General features: G+C 34.1%; 1 non-coding gene across 1 annotated transcript; it reads right to left on the bottom strand.

Moving 5' to 3' along the window:
- Positions 1-11,771: 11,771 nt before the first annotated feature.
- LOC127740860 (small nucleolar RNA R71) lies at positions 11,772-11,875 on the bottom strand. The gene has a single exon (XR_008001716.1). It is a non-coding gene; the product is annotated as a small nucleolar RNA R71 (small nucleolar RNA).
- Positions 11,876-13,689: the final 1,814 nt, after the last annotated feature.

Raw genomic sequence — 13,689 nt, 5'->3', positions numbered from 1 at the left:
GCCACGCTTCATCTGCGGTCTTGTACTTTTTCAGAGAATCATTACTTGCACCATCTAATGTAGTCTTGTCCTGAGGCTTCATTCCCTGTGTGAAGTAGCTGATCAATACCAACTTGTCAATCATATGGTGAGGACAAGCATCTAGGAGATTCTTGAAGCGCTCCCAATACTCATACAGAGTCTCTGACTCGCTTTGAATAATGCAGGAAATTTCTTTCCTCAGTCTATCGGTAACTTCAGCTGGAAAGTATTTTTCTAAGAATTCTCTCCTGAGCGTATCCTAGTTAGTAACAACTGCTTTAGGTTGAGTGTAGTACCACTCCCTCGCCTTTCCCTCAAGAGAAAATGGGAAGGCGGTTAGCAGAATAGAAGTATCATCTGCACCATGACGCCTAACAGTAAAACAAGCTGTCTGAAAATCTTTGAGGTTCTTGAGAGACTCTTGAGCAGGTAAGCCATGAAACCGTGGCAGTAGATTGATTAGTGCAGTTTTCAATTTAACATCTGCACTCAGATTTGGATGACGCACTTGGAAAGGTGGCAGTGTAAAGTCCGGAACTTCTGCTTCCTGGAGAGTAACCCTTTCGGGGTGCTGCCATGTTATCTGCGCATAAATCAACAGAATCAGTAGAATAGGAGCTTATTTCTCCCTTAAATGACGCTTCAGATTCATCCTCAGATAGGACTAGTGAATTGGTAATAACCACTTCACCACCCTCAGAGGCTAACCGACGCCGACCTCGCCTTATAAGGGAAATAGTTCTTTCAATTTCCGGATCAAACGCGGCTAAGCTCAGATCAGGTAGTGAACGCGTCATTCAATGAAAGAAACATACAGCTCATGGTAATAAAAATAAAATAAAATATGCAAGTATGTAAATAAAAATATTTACACTAATCAATAACTTAGCACATTGTTGCAACTCCCTGGTAACGGCGCCAAAAATTCACGCGCGAAAAATTACAAATTAAGAATTCAAAACAGAAATTAATGTCGCAAGTATAGTTCTTAATCAATAAGAGTTCAGTGTATCAATTTAAAAGGGTTGTCACAAAATTTAGAAATAAATACTAGGAGTAGAAATCCTAGGTCATCTCCCAACGAGCTGCTAAGAGAATGCAAATTATTGAGTAGGGGTTTTCTAAAAAAATTAGAGTTTGAGGAATGGGCAAATAAATAATTATAAATTAACAAAAGATTTTATGTAATTGAAATAAAGGCCTTGGCTTGGAGAAGATTAATTGGAAGTTCTATCCTTGTTGGATTTCCCAAGATAAATAATGATAGGTTGTTGTTTCTACTTAGTTAACCCTCAACGAATGAAGGAAAGTCAAGTAGTTAAGCTAACCCCAATTCACAAGTCCTAATCCTCTCCCTCGGGAAGGATTAGCGTTAGTGACTAGAGAGTCAGCCAACAATTTCCAATTACTATTTAACTCTTGAGTCTTCCACCTCAAGGGTCTCCAATATTAATCAACTCCAAAGCCAAGTTAAAAGTCTACTCCATTGACTTGGATGCCAATTCTGCATTCATGTAAAGGGAGTAGAAAGAAGACATAATAATTTTGGAATTGGGTTGAGATAATAAAGTAAATAAAGAAATTAAATATAAAAAGTACTTTACATTAATAAATTCCAAAATAGAAGATATTCAATTGTAACTCTGAACAGGGTAAATGGGAAAATAACAAGAGTAAAGGAATAGGAAACAAACTAGAATAATAAAGACTTCACGGAGGTAGTAACTCTTTGTAATATCCAACTCAAAAGCATAAAACTGGAATCTATGAATATGAAGAACCCTAGAGGAAGTAGTGAATTCTCTCTCTAAGATCCCGAAACTAAAACTGAAAACTCTTGAGTGAGTGAATGTGGGAATGTGTTTGAGTCTCTGCTGTCCCCTGGCTCTAGTCTGTGTTTCTGGGCCGAAAACAGGGTCAAAACTCAGCCCAAAATCGCCTCCAGCATTTTCTGCGAATTCTGCACGTAGCGCAAGGCATGCGTACGCGTGATGTATGCGTGCGTGTCGATGGTCCTCTGCGCGATATACGCGTCCACGTCTTATACGCGTCCGCGCCCTTATGGAATGCGCCAAATGGCACGCACGCGTCAGGTGCGCGTGCGCGTCAGTGCTCGCTGGTCAGCTCCTTAGCTTCTTGTGTTCCTTCCATTTTTGCAAGCTTCCTTTCCATCCTTTAAGCTATTCCTGCCCTATAAAGCCTAAAAACACTTAACACACGGATCACGACATCGAATGGTAAAAAGAGGAATTAAAAATACACAAGTTAAGGTCTTAGGAAGCAAGTTTTCAATTATAGAACAACATTGGGAAGGATTTGTAAAATCATGCAAATTATATGAATAAGTATGTAGAGAATTGATAAATACCACTCAATTTAGCACAAGATAAACCATAAAATAGTAGTTTATCACACCCCTATTTTCCAAACACACAACTCGAACAGCAGCTCCTGAACGTGAGTAAATTAGAGACCATCTTCCATTAATGCTTGGGCCAATTCTTCAAGTCCAACCCACTCATCTCAGGTTATCTGCGTAACAATGCTATTAACAAAAAAATGGGTCAGAAAATTTAATTCTTAAAGATAATTTTAGTGTACAATTCTAATTTTAAGGACCACTTTAAAATTTTACTTAGGATAAGTTGAACGAAATAAAAATATATTTTACTAATATAAGAATTTTATTTTTTCCAATATTTACAAAATTATATAAAGTACGAATCTTTAATCATTTAGAACCATGGATTAAATAAGCCAAATTATGAGAATTACCAATCAAACTGATAACAAATATCAAAATATTAATATTGAGGCTAATTTTTTTTTAAATATTGGAGACAAAAGTGACATTCAAGAATATTTGGGTTTGAGATGTTTTACACCAAAGTGGGGGCGTGCATGCTAATTAAGAAACCATTGTCACCGAATTGCAAATTTTGTTTGTTTTAAAAATTTGAAAAAATCAATTTGGTGTCGTTGAATCGTGTTGAAGGGCAACGTTTTTTTGGAAAAGCAACGAATTGTATGGTTGGGACCACCGAATTGTCAGACCGGTATCAACGAAATGTTAGATCAAAAACATCAGGTTGTGGTTTGGCTAGTAAGAAAATATAAGATAAAATTAAACTGAGATGGCAGGTTTTTCTTTGTCATGTTTGTTCCTTCTTCCTCAGTTTGTTATTTTTCTTTGTGCGAGTGTGATTAGAGAAAAAAGTTTTGATTTAGTGACTTAAATGAGAGTATAACACGAAGAGTCGTGTTAGTTTGAAAATATATTAGAACAGTTGAATTTTTTTTAAATATTCGAGTTAAGGGGATTAGTTTTTTTTTGTAAGAATCTATGTATTATTTTTTTTGTAATTTTTTTTTTTGGAATTTAAGATTTTTTTAACAAAGCATTGTTAATCAAATATTGAAGAGAATTATAAATATTTTTTACAGACTATCTGTGTTAGTATTTGGAGATTTCGTTCAATTTTAAATATTGTGTGTGACTGACGAATAAGTATACATATTAATTTAGTAGTTCAATCGGTTTAATCGTGGTTTACCTGAAATGACCGAATTATAATAAAATATAGAAAGTCTAGGGAACCAACTATAGTATAAATCAATAAGCCAATTCTCTTTTATTTTTTATTTTAAAAATAAAAAAATTAGAGTAACGGGAATTATTTTTTGTTTTGTTTTGTAACAGAATTGTTTTTCAATTAGTTGGTTGGAGTTGACTTCATCCTAATTGATTCCCTAACGAAACCAAAATATAAAATATAATGCAGAACACACATTTCAAAAAAAGTACAAATTTAATGATAGAAATCCTTTATAAATGACAGTCTGGCCGTTAGTAAACCCCACTTTATTATTGGCCGTCAATCATCTTTATCTATAGTAGTGTTACATATGTAAAAATTAGGGTTACTTACTTCTCTGTGCTAAAGATGATGACATGGATGTCCATTCATTATGGGTGGCCCACATTCTCAAAACTGAATTATATTAAAGAGGTTTAAAAAAGTAAATATTTTACCTCTATAAGTAGTGAAGCATAGTTTTACATACGTACACACAATCAATAACAATATTTCTCTATCTTTCTTATATCTTCAGTGGCAATATATAAAATAATCTTCTCTCTCTTTTACATATATGTTACTACATATATTAGTAAATATATATGAATCATCTCTATTATATTGAGATTATTATATTCGTGAATATTAATACTAGAGTCTTCTATTTATACTTCTTTATTTTATATTTATTTTCTCTTCCTTATTTATTTATTTTATATCACGTTATCAGCACGAGACTCTAATCAAAATTTAGGAAGACTCAGGTAATAAATTTTTATTATGTCAAATCTCTCTCATCGTGAATTTAATGCTCTTGATATATTTGGAAACAACTACTTATCATGGATACTAGATGCCAAAATTAATCTTGATTCAACGGATTTTGGAGATACCATTAAGGTTGAAAATAATGCATCCCAAAAGGATAATGCCAAAGCCATGATTTTCCTTTGTCGTCATCTTGACGAAGGATTAAAAAATGAATATCTCATGCTAAAAGATCCTACAGATCTGTGGAAGAACCTTGAAGAAATGTATAATCACCAAAAAATAGTAATACTTCCTCAAGCCCAATATGAGTGGACACACTTGCGTCTATAGGATTTTAAATTCTTTAATGAATACAATTCATCAATGTTCCGAATTACCTCACGAATAAAATTATGTGGGAAAAAGATAACTGATAATAACATGTTAGAGAAAACTTTCTCAACTTTTCATGCCTCGAATGTGCTCCTACAGTAGCAGTATCGAGAAAATAAATTTAAAAAATATTCTGAGCTAATGTCTTGCCTTTTTATTGCTGAACGTAACAATGAATTTCTTTTAAGAATCATGAAGCGCGCCCAGCTGGCGCCGCCCCATTTTCTGAAGCAAATGCGGCAAATTATAACCCTAGAAGAGGTAAATGGCAAGGTTTTGGTAACAAAAAAAAAATTGTGGAAGGAAAAAAATTATGTTCACAAGAAAGGATCTCACTAAAAGTGGGATAAAGAAAGAAATAATGGACAAAATAAATCAATAGAAGATAAATATTTTCGTTGTGGTGGAAAGGGGCATTGATCACGTACCTGTCGTTCTCCAAGGCACTTAATTGATCTTTATCAAGCATCTTTGAAAAAGAATGACAAAAGAAAGGAGACAAATTTTGTTTTAAAGAATGTTGCTAAAAATTACACCACTCATTATGAAGTATCTGATTTCTTTGAGGATCTTAAAGAAAATATTGGCTATTTGATCAATGATGAAAAAGTTTAATTTTTAGGTTTGTTAAAGTATTTATGTAAATAAATAATATAAAAAAATTCTTGTTAAGTTTTATTCCCTATGTATTTGAATTTCGAGTATGATGTATATAAATAATGTTTAATAATATATTTATATTTATGTTTATGAATTTTAAAATCACTAAATATGTCAAGTTCTAAAATAATAATAATAGTAGTAATAATAAAATTTTAATATATGACATTATTTTTATGAATAGTGCTTCTTAGAAAAACAATTCCAATCAAGAATACAATTTTACTACGCATGTACTACTACTCATATTATTANATAAATCAAATTATATTTTTCAATTATTCTCACTTGGATGTATTCATTCTCAATTAGGTCTCACTTGGATGTGTTCGATTTTAATATTATACCCACTATTTGTGTTTAGATTCAATTATGTCCCTAGAAAAGTGAATTATGTAAATATTGTAGGAATTAGTTTCAATTTTTGATGAGCTATTTTTTGGAGTGAATCATCGATTCTATCCCAAATATTTGTATTCTAACTTCAAGAAGAGATTTTTAAAACTCAAACTAAAGTGTTCATGATGTGTAATTGACGGCAGGATAACATTGAATCACTTTTACAAACGTTAGGGATATAAATAGGACGATTTAAATGTTAGGGACACAAATAGGATTTACCCCGAACGTTAGAGACAAAAACGATACTTTACTCTTATTATTATTATTTGTCTTTGAAGAAAATAGTAAGGATATATAATGAAGATGTTTGCCTTACAGATAGTGTAAGTTTGCATACCATTCTCAAAAGTAATATATATATTTTACTCATCTTGTGCCAAAACAAGAATATATTAATACTATTATTGGCTCAGGTAATGTGATAGAAGGCTTCGAAAGAGCTATGATTTTGTTTCTTGGAGGAAGAAAATTCATAATAAATAATAAACTATTGTCTGCCAAGTCTTTAAGGAACTTGTTAAGTTTTAAAGATATTCGCCGGAATGGATATTATATTGAAATAATGAATGAGAAAAATCATGAGTACTTATGTATCACAACTCATGATTCAAATAAAAGGTTATATTAGAAAAGTTACCCTCGTTTTCATCTGGGTTATACTATACTAAAATTAGTACAATCAAATCAAATGTTATTGTAAACTAAAATTTTGCTAGCCCAAATGAATTCATAACTTGGCATGATCATTTGGGTCATCCTAGAACAACCATAATGCAGAGACTTATTATTAAAAATTCTCATGGACATTCACTAAAGAACCAGAAGATTGTTAAATCTAGTGAATTTTGTTGTGTTGCATGTTCTCAAGGAAAACTAATTTTAAGGTCATCACCAGTAAAGGCTGGATTTGAATCTCCTGAATTCCTTGAAAGGATTCAAGGTGATATATGTGGACCTATTCATCTACCATGTGAATCTTTTAGATATTTTATGGTCCTAATAATAGACGCATCTTCGAGATGGTTACATGGGTGCTTATTGTCTTCTTGCAACCTGGCGTTTGTGAGATTACCTGCTCAAATTATTCGATTAAAAGTACAGTTTTCAGAAAATTCAATCAAAGCAATTTGTCTTGATAATGCTGGTAAGTTCACTTCCCAAGCCTTTGATGTTTATTGTATGGCTAATGGAATAAGCATTGAACATCTAGTAGCTCATGTTCACACACAAAATGGGTTAGCAAAATCACTTATGAAACACCTCTAATTAATTGCTAGGCTCTTGTTTTTGAGAACGAATCTCCCAACATCTGCTTGGGGGCATGCCATTTTACATGCTGCAGCACTTATTCGATTGAGGCCAACAAGTTACCATCAATTCTTTCCTTTGCAATTAGCTTTTGGCTAGCAGCCAAGTATTTCTCATTTAAGGATATTTAGGTGTGTGACATATGTCCCAATTGTCCCACCTTTTCGCACCAAAATAGGACCCCAAAAAATTGTGAATTTATGTAGGATATGATTCTCCCTCTATAGTGAGGTATCTTGAGATACAAACAAGAGATGTGTTTAAAACCCGATTGCATATTGTCATTTTAATGAATTAAAATTTCTAACATTAGGGGGAGAGAATAAGCTTCTTGAAAAGGAACTTAATTAGAATGTATCATCCTTGATGCATTTAGATCCTCGACCAGGACAATGTCACTAGAAATTCAAAAGATTATACATTTGCAAAGAATAGCAAATGAATTGCCTAATGTATTTTCTGATACGAAAAGGATTATTAAATCCTATATACCAGCTGAAAACTCTCCAATTCAAATTGATGACCCAGTCAGACAAATGGCCACTGAAACAAATTCATGACAAAAGTGCAGTATCGGTTCCAAAGATGAAAATCCTTAAAAAAGAAAAGAGGTCAATATTATTCTTATTGAAAAAGATAAAGACATAATAAATAAACCTATAATTGTCCAAAATTCTGATATAGTTTTGATGTCAGAATATGTTCAAGTACTTGAAAATACTAAAAATTGTGAAAACGATGAGATCTCGATAAATTATGTCTTTACAGGAAAAAATAGAATCGAAATAAAACAATTGTCAATGAAACATTTATATATTATGTGGCATTACACATCATGCCTGAAAGTAAGTGATGAGCAGATAATTTATACGCTTTTTGGCATTGTTTTTACATAGTTTTTACTATGATTTAGTTAGTTTTTAATATATTTTTATTAGTTTTTAAACAAAATTCACATTTCTGGACTTTACTATGAGTTTGTGTATTCTTCTATGATTTCAGGTATTTTCTGGTTGAAATTGAGGGACCTGAGCAAAAATTTTATTCAGAGGCTGAAAAAGGACTGCTGATGCTGTTGGATTCTAACCTCCCTGCACTCGAAATGGAATTTTTGTAGCTACAAGAGTCCAAATGGCGCGTCTTTAACTGCGTTGGAAAGTAGACATTCAGGGCTTTTTAGCAATATATAATAGTCCATACTTTGCCCGAGATTAGACGACGCAAACTGCCGTTTAACGCCAGCTTTCTGCCCTATTCTGGCGTTAAACGCCAGAAACAAGTTGCAAAGCAGAGTTAAACACCAGAAACAAGTTACAAACTGGCATTTAACTCCAAGAAAGACCTCTACATGTGAAAACTTTAATGCTCAGCCCAAGCACACACTAAGTGGGCCCGAAAGTGGATTTCTGCATTATTTACTTGTTCTGTAAACCCTAGTAACTAGTTTAGTATAAATGGAACTTTTACTATTGTATTTACATCTTGGTATCTATCTTTGATCAGTTTATGCGATCTTAGACATTGGGGGCTGGCCTCACGGCCATGCTTGGACCTTTATCACTTATAGATTTTCAACGGTGGAGTTTCTACACACCATAGATTAAGGGTGTGGAGCTCTGCTGTTCCTCAAGTATTAATGCAAAGTACTACTGTTTTCTATTCAATTCATGCTTATTCTTATTCTAAGATATCCATTCACACACAAGAACATGATGAATGTGATGATTATGTGACACTCATCACCATTCTCACTTATGAACGCGTGATTGACAACCACTTCCGTTCTACATGAAGACAAGCTTGAATGTATATCTCTTTGGTTTCAGATCAACGATTCACATCGACTCCCCTCTGACAATGGGGCATCTGAATCTGAGATTGGAACCTCCGTGGTATAGGCTAGAATCAATTGGCAGCATTCTTGGGATCCGGAAAGTCTAAACCTTGTCTGTGGTATTCAGAGTAGGATCTGGGATTTGATGACTGTGACGAGCTTCAAACTCGCGACTGTAGGGCGTGGTGACAGATGCAAAAGGATAGTAAATCTTATTCCTACACGATCGAGAACCAACATCTGATTAGCCATGCGGGAAACCGTAGAGGACCATTTTCACTGAGAGGATGGGAAGTAGCCATTGACAACGGTGGCACCCAACATACAACTTGCCATAGAAAGGAGTATGAAGGATTGGATGAAGGCAGTAGGAAAGCAGAGATTCAAGAAGGATAAAGCATCTCCATACACTTATCTGAAATTCCCACCAATGATTTACATAAGTATCTCTATCTTTATTTTACGTTTTACTTATCTTTTAATTATTAAAACTCCGTAACCATTTGAATCCGCCTGACTGAGATTTACAAGGTGACTATAGCTTGCTTCAAGCCAACAATCTCCGTGGGATCGACCCTTACTCACGTAATGTTTATTACTTAGACGACCTAGTGCACTTGCTGGTTAGTTGTACGAAGTTGTGAAAAATAGTGATCTTACAATTGTGCGTACCAAGTTGTTGGCGCCATTGAGATCACAATTTTGTGCACCAAGTTTTTGGCGCCATTGCCGGGGATTGTTTGAGTTTGGACAACTGACGGTTCATCTTGTTGCTCAGATTAGGTAATTTTCTTCTTGTTTCAACCTTTATTTTATTTTCAAAAAGTTTTCAAAAAATATTTCAAAAACTTTTCTTCTTTTTCGTTTTTATAAAAATAATTTTCGAAAAGATCCAAAAAAATTAATAAAATCATAAAAACCAAAAATATTTTGTGTTTCTTGTTTGAGTCTAGTGTCAATTTTTAAGTTTGGTGTCAATTGCATGTTTTAAAAATTTGTGCATCTTTCGAAAATTTCATGCATTGTATTCTTTATCATCTTCAAGTTGTTCTTGACAAGTCTTCTTGTTTGATCTTCATATTTCTTGTTTTGTGTCTTTTGTTGTTTTTCATATGCATTTTTGCATTCATAGTGTCTAAACATGAAAAATTTCTAAGTTTGGTGTCTTGCATGTTTTTCTTTTCTTGAAAATTTTTCAAAAATAAGTGCTTGATGTTCATCATGATCTTCAAAGTGTTCTTGGTATTCATCTTGACATTCATAGTGTTCTTGCATGCATCATTGGTTTTGATCCAAAATTTTCATGTTTTGGGTCATATTTGTATTTTTCTCTCTCCTAATTAAAAATTCAAAAAATATCAAAAAATATATATCTTTTCCTTATTTGTCTCATAATTTTCGAAATCTTTGGGTTGTCTTAGTAAAAAATTTTTAAAATTAGTTGTTTTCTGTTAGTCAAGTCAAGATTTCAATTTTAAAAATCTTATCTTTTCAAAAGTTTTTCAAAAACCAAATCTTTTTCATTTTTTATTATTTTCGAAAATTTTAAAAATTGTTTTTCAAAATCTTTTTCTTATTTTTCTTTAATTTCAAAAACTTTACTAACAATTAATGTGAGTGATTCAAAAAAAATTGAAGTTTGTTACTTTTTGTTAAGAAAGGTTCAATCTTTAAATTCTAGAATCATATCTTTTAGTTTCTTGTTAGTCAAGTAATCAATTTTAATTTTAAAAATCAAATCTTTTTCAACCATATCTTTTTAATCATATCATTTTCAAATCATATCTTTTTCAAAAATTTGATTTCAAAAATCTTTTTTTTTTTAACTTCTTATCCTTTCAAAATTGATTTTCAAATCTTTTTCAACTAACTAATTGACTTTTTGTTTGTTTTAAAATTCTTATCCTTTTCAAACCCATCTAACTACTTTATTCTCTCTAATTTTTGAAAATCACCTTCCTCTTTTTCAAAAATTTTTTTATTTAACTAATTGTTTTAACTTTTAATTTCATTCCCTTTCTTAATTTTCGAATTCTAACTAATAATTAAAATAAAAACAAAAATATTTTTCTTCTCTTTTCTTCTAATTTTCAAATTTCCCTCTCTCTCTTTCTATTTATTTTATTTATTCACTAACACTTCTCTTCTCAAAATTCGAAGCCCTCCCTTCTCTGTGTTCAAATTTTTCTTTTTCTTCCTTCATTCTTATTCTTCTACTCACATAAAGGAATCTCTATACTGTGACATAGAGGATTCTTCATCTTTTCTATTCTCTTCTTTTTCATATGAGCAGGAGCAAGGACAAGGACATTCTTGTTGAAGCAGATCCTGAACCTGAAAGGACTCTGAAGAAGAAGCTAAGAGAAGCTAAAGCACAACAATCCAGAGAAAACCTTACAGAGAATCTCGAAAAAGAAGGAGACATGGCCGAACCCAATAACAATGGTAGAGGCACAAGGAAGATGCTTGGTGACTTTACTACACCAAATTCCAACTTCCATGGAAGAAGCATCTCAATCTCTGCCATTGGAGCAAACAACTTTGAGCTAAAGCCTCAATTAGTTTCTCTGATGCAACAGAATTGCAAGTTTTATGGACTTCCATCAGAAGATCTTTTTCAGTTCTTAACTGAATGCTTGCAGATCTGTGATACTGTTAAGACCAATGGGGTTGATCCCGAGGTCTACAGGCTTATGCTTTTCCCTTTTCCTGTAAGAGACAAAGCTAGAGTATGGTTGGACTCTCAACCTAAAGATAGCCTGAACTCTTGGGATAAGCTGGTCACAGCTTTCTTAGCCAAGTTCTTTCCTCCTCAAAAGCTGAGCAAGCTTAGAGTGGATGTTTAAACCTTCAGACAGAAAGAAGGTAAATCCCTCTATGAAGCTTGGGAGAGATACAAGCAACTGACCAAAAAGTGTCCTTCTGACATGCTCTCAAAATGGACCATCCTGGATATATTCTATGATGGTCTGTCTGAATTGTCTAAGATGTCATTGAACCATTCTGCAGGTGGATCTATTCAGCTGAAGAAAATGCCTGCAGAAGCTTAGGAACTCATTGACATGGTTGCAAATAACCAGTTCATGTACATCTCTGAAAGAAATCCTGTGAATAATGGGATGCCTCAGAGGAAGGCAGTTCTTGAAATTGATGCTCTGAATGCCATATTGGCTCAGAACAAAATGTTGACTCAACAAGTCAATTTGATTTCTCAGAGTCTGAATGGATTGCTAAATGCATCCAACAGTACTAAAGAAGCATCTTCTGAAGAAGAAGCTTATCCTGAGAACCCTGCAATGGCAGAGGTGAATTACATGGGTGAAGCCTATGGAAACACCTATAATCCCTCATGGAGAAATCATCCAAATTTCTCATAGAAGGATCAACAAAAGCCTCAACAAGGCTCTAATAATGGTGGAAGAAACAGGTTTAGCGATAGCAAGCCTTTTCCATCATCCTCTCAGCAACAGACAGAGAATTCTGAGCAGAGCCCCTCTAGCTTAGCAGACATAGTCTCTAATCTATCTAAGGCCACTCTAAGTTTCATGAATGAAATAAGGTCCTCCATTAGAAATCTGGAGGCACAAGTGGGCCAGCTGAGTAAAAGAGTCATTGAAACTCCTCCTAGTACTCTCCCAAGCAATACAGAAGAGAATCCAAAAAGAGAGTGCAAGGCCATAACCTTGCTTGGTGTGGCCGAATGCACAGAGGAGGAGGATGACGTGAATCCCAGTGAGGAAGACCTCATGGGACGTCCTCTGGACAAAAAAGGGTTCCCATTTGAGGAACCTAAGGAATCTGAGGCTCATCTAGAGACCATAGAGATTCTATTGAACCTACTTCTACCATTCATGAGCTCTGATGAATATTCTTCCTTTGAGGAGGATGAAGATATCACTGAAGAGCAAGTTGTAAAATACATTGGAGCAATCATGAAGCTAAATGGCAAGTTATTTGGTAATGAGACTTGGGAGGATGAACCCCCCTTTCTCACCAATAAACTAAATGACTTGGTTAGGCAGATATTACCTCAAAAGAAACAGGATCCTGGTAACTTCCTAATTTTCTGTACCATAGGCACCATGACCTTTGAGAAGGCTCTGTGTGACCTGGGGTCAGGCATAAACTTAATGCCACTCTCTGTAATGGACAAACTGGGAATCTTTGAGGTACAGGCTGCCAAATTCTCATTAAAGATGACAGACAATTCCATAAAAAAGGCTTATAGACAGGTAGAGGACATGCTAGTAAAGGTCAAAAGCCTTTACATCCCTGCTGATTTCATAATCATAGACACTGGGAAGGATGAGAATGAATCCATCATCCTTGGAAGACCCTTCCTAGCCACAGCAAAAGCTGTGATTGATGTGGACTGGTGCACGAAATTGCAATCACACTTTTGCAATCCCGCACAACTAACCAGCAAGTGTACTGGGTCGTCCAAGTAATACCTTGCGTGAGCAAGGGTCGATCCCACAGAGATTTTCGGCTTGAAGCAAGCTATGGTTATCTTGTAAATCTTAGTCAGGATATCAGAAATTATCAGGATTGATTGTGAAAAGCAAAAGAACATGAAATGATTACTTGTTTTGCAGTAATGGAGAATAGGTTGAGGTTTGGAGATGCTCCATCTTCTGAATCTCTGCTTTCCTACTGTCTTCTTCTTCAAACACGCAAGTCTCCTTCCATGGCAAGCTATATGTAGGGTTTCACCGTTGTCAATGGCTACCTCCCATCCTCTCA

Source organism: Arachis duranensis, chromosome 7 (assembly GCF_000817695.3).
Source record: "Arachis duranensis cultivar V14167 chromosome 7, aradu.V14167.gnm2.J7QH, whole genome shotgun sequence".
In the NCBI taxonomy this organism is placed as follows: Eukaryota; Viridiplantae; Streptophyta; class Magnoliopsida; order Fabales; family Fabaceae; genus Arachis; species Arachis duranensis.
The sequence above is the reverse complement of the archived record's forward strand: the minus strand, read 5'-3'. Positions and strand labels throughout refer to the sequence as shown.